This window comes from Athene noctua, chromosome 27 (genome assembly GCF_965140245.1).
Source record: "Athene noctua chromosome 27, bAthNoc1.hap1.1, whole genome shotgun sequence".
NCBI lineage: Eukaryota > Metazoa > Chordata > Aves > Strigiformes > Strigidae > Athene > Athene noctua.
Window position 1 is genome coordinate 3,843,357 of NC_134063.1, and position 4,345 is coordinate 3,847,701.

Consider the following 4,345-nt stretch of genomic DNA (forward strand, 5'->3'; position numbering starts at 1 on the left):
TACCAATTTTATTTAGGTTTCCCCCTCACAGACTCAGCTATCAACAGAAAGCCTATCTTGACTGAAGCTTCAGCCAAACTGGGCTACAGATTGAGCTTTAAAATAGTCAATGAAAATCTAACTAACCCAGACCCTCAGTCTCCAGAATACAAAGCAGCAGTGGAAAGCATCAGTAACAAGGTAAGGAGCTGCAGCTCAAATGCCATCATGTCTCCACTGGTCAATTTTTGCAACAACTGCTGTAGATTTATGCCTTAATTAAAAAAAAAAAATTAAAAAAAATCAACATTTGGAAACAAAAATTTCTACTCTAAAAGATGAGATTGTCCTTTGAATCACTTCTGATTTTGTTATGTTACATGTGGTCTTTAAAAATTATCTCCAGCCAAAGACATGCACTACAAAATGCAAGAGGTTTATGTCATCTGTTAAATGCAGTCACTCGGCATTTCAGTCCATCTCTAGAAGTGTGCACAGATCTCTGCCAGCTCAGAGGTCAGCACATCGTAATTCATTGCTGAGAATGCAACACATTCTCTTCAGCACCAATCCACCAACATATCAACCCACTAAAGCCCTAATTGGGTGGGGTTTGATTTTTAGATGAAGCCGTAACATTCCATACTTTGAGTTCTGAGTCTGTGCTGTCTCTGAAATGTGGACCAAGATGACAGCTGTCATTCAGCAGATTGTGCTGTTTATCACTGGCAGCTTGCTCAGATAAGAGAAGAAAGGCTTGCCAAGATGGAAGTCAGACTTCATCACCAGAAGGCATATTCTGAAGTAAAAACCAACTTCCCCAACTAGGGGGAAAAAAAAAAAAAAAAAAAATAGCCTGGTGTTTCTCCAAAGTTAGAAGCCCTCCTGTTGCCCTGAAGCATCTACTAGGAGTCCCAGAACTCATTAATATTTAACATGACATTTTTATTTCAGATGAATCAACTGTACCTTCAGAGCAACCTGCGAGACCAGTTCCTGAACTGCAGTATCACAAGGCTGAGGTCTGTGATAACAATCTGATTTTGTTTGAAAGGCTGCCACACCCCGGCACCATTCCCCAATGGCCAAGTGACATTGTCTCCTGCAGAATTCCTCCTCCCCATTCTCATGTTAGAAATGGTTGAGTTTATGCCTTAAGAGGCCATTTCTACGTTTCCCAGAATTCATCAGTTTGAATATTTTCTGACATAGTATGGACTGACATTTTTCTCAGTCTCAGTCAGGATTTCTGTAAGGCACTCTTAGGTCTCTGAATATCCCAGTAATTACTCATTGCCATCCTCTTAATGAGGACTGATGGTGACCCTGCAACCTCTGCACTCCTCCTCTTGACTTGGACTCCACTGGGTTTTAAATGTGGGCTTCAGGTAGAGCTGTAGTCTCCTACTCCAGATGAAAAGAGGCTCGGACAAGGGACCCTCACATGGGGCAAAAGCTTTTTTTTTTTTTTTTTTTTTTTTTTTTTTGTTAAGTGCTGATCTTTCACTGTATGCATGCAGTATAACCTAAGCTTGCAGAGAGAAGAGGTAGTGGTATTTCATGTCCCTGTCCAAAGGAAAAGTCCAAACCAGCCTGTTCTACATCTCAATAGCACCACATTAGCTTAAAACACTTAACACTCAGAATAGCAGGAAACCCTCAGGAAAATTTCCCACATGAAGAAGTTTTATGATCATCAGCCTATGTATCTCAGAACCCCTGTTTCTCTGTCCACAGGACTGGATCCATAGTGGTTGACTGCAAGTGCTTCTTCCAGCCAGAGCCCAGCATCAACCAGGCTGTGGTTGAAAGGGCCTTTCAGGATGGGACTTCAAATGCAACTGGACTGTGGCTGGGAAGCAGTTACCAGCTGCAAGGATTCTCAGTAGACAGTATGTAGAGCTCAAATCACAGCTGCCCAGTTTCCGCACAGATCTTTGCTATGACGTACTCAGAATTCCCCAACTTCTGGTCTATCAGAGGGGATGTGTGTGGAAATAAATCTGTTATCAAGTTGAATCACTCAGGTCAGAGCTGGGACAGTCCTTTGCCACATTCAGTCTGGCTCAGTGTAGCCCTTTGGTCCTCAGTGACTTAAGGTGTTACTCAGTATTAAATAATAAGAAAATGAAGTGGTAACTACTCACCATAACTTCAAGCATTTAGAGATAAACAGACTTTTAGCTTTTTTCAAATGCACAACTTCCCAAGGAAATGAGTGGCCTCGTTTTGCTAAAGGACTGATCGAAAGGGTAGACTGGGAATTTGCTGTCAGACCCTAGTGCAACTCAAGTTCTGTTAATCTATTAAGATTTAAAGTTTTCCTAGCTAAAAGTCTGCAGCTCAGTGCTGCTTGTTAAAAGGACCTCCGTTCCTCTCTGCTAGAATTTATACTGACTTTTCCTCTCAATTTCCAGGCTTGGAACTAGCAATTGAGGCAGTAACTTACCAAACACCCCTCAAGTCTGGGAAAGAAAACTTCAGATTAAATTTCAGAATCTCCAACCTTCCCTACTCCCCAGAACTGCAGGACCCCAGGTCACAGATGTACCAAGTGAACAAAGAGAAAATTGAGAAAGAGGTAAAACTAACAGCACTAGCTTGAATTCCCTGCCCAAATTAAGGATGCATTAAATTTACCCAATTTTCCTCAATTGTTTTGTTTCTTCCCATCAGCTTGATGTATTCAGAACTAGCAGCCTGAAGGACTACTTTGCTGGCTGTACTCTTGAGAGCTTTGGGTAAGTCCTGCTTTGGAAGTGTTTTTTCTTGAGTCCCAAAAGAGCAGTTAGCAGAAAAGGCATTCAGAGCCTCAGCACGGTGTTTATGCCTCATTGCCAACCTTTGTGCTCTGGATGACACATCGGAGGCACCTTCACTCACTCTCAGTCAGTTTTGCCTTTACCACAAAAGGTTTCTGTCCAAATGAGAGTTGGTTTTGTTTCCATGCTAGCAAAGCTATTTTCATGCATAAACAATTCCAGAGTAAAACAAATGGATTCATTCTCTCATTTAGCTTTTTTCAAATAAGCTAAAACTCCACTGAACCATATTATCAAAACAATCATTAGAACTGACGAGCCTGAAAACAAAATCTACTTGTGTGTGTCTTCTCCAACACCAATTTGGAGCAACAAAAAAAGCTGAGCTGATTTACCTCTTTAGAAATGCCTTGCCTGGGATTAAATCAGTGGATGGATTTCACAAGGCTGCTTGAGTTCCCCTCGCATCTAGCATAAACTACAAAAGCTGATCCTGGGCTAATAAAACATTGCTTAGACATCTGCAGACCTGAGCCTGATTCTGAATCCCTCCTCCCTGCCTCTACTCAGCTCTACTTTTTTTTTTTTTTCTTTTCTCCCATAATGATAATTCTGGCCGTCATCCTCCAGGCCTGTCCGTGGGAAAGCTTATACAAATGTTGCCTCCATCTGCAAATTCACACTGGACCCCTCCTCACGGCCTTTACAAAAGCAAGAGGTGTATGAGGAGCTGAAACGCCTGACACACGGATTCACCAAGCTGGGCCCCAGCTATGAGCTGGAAGAGCAGAGTCTGGTTGTTGAAGGTGACAGCTCCTGTGGTGACTATGTAGGAATGCTTATTAGCTTTGTCTTAATCACCTCTAGAGCGGTCTCTTTCTCATCTGTCCCACCCTTTATTTCCAGGTTACTCTCCACTCAAGACAGATGAACAGGAGTCTGAAAGATCTGGTAAGTGCTTTTGGGGATGGATTGACCCTACAGCCACTAAATACTTGAATAAGAATCACATACCTTGAAATGGAAACTAGACCCAAGCAAGAGCCCAGACATCTAGGACTCTTGGTAGGCTGGCAGCAAACAGCAGTTACCATCAGTGCCAGCCAGCCTGAGGAAAATGGAAGTGAAGGACAGGCAAAAGCAATACAATTTGGGAAGATATTTTGGAGCCCTGGCACCAGTAAATTTTGATAACTGCAGTATTTATAAAAAAATCCAGATATGGTGTTGTGGACATAGCCATAACCCCAGAACTAATGGTAAAGAGGGGGAAAAAAAAAAGTATTCTGAACTGTTGCTTTTCCATCCACCACAAACATGGTGGCAAAATTAACTACGGCTTTTGCTGACACCTTTAGCCCTGTGCCCTTCCCCAAAAGGGTCCATCCAGCAGCTAAGAGAGAACTTTGTTTCTCTGAACCCACCCCTGAAACATCTGAGGGGTCTGACACTCACTGAGGTGACATTTAAAGTTGTAGATCCTCAGACCCTCGCTCCATTTTACCAAAGTTTCTGTACACCCCACACATCTCGAAGTTGCTGGGGCATGTTTGCCCTGCAGCCAGGAAAGAGCAGATGCTGCCTTTCAGCAATTTTGCCTCAGC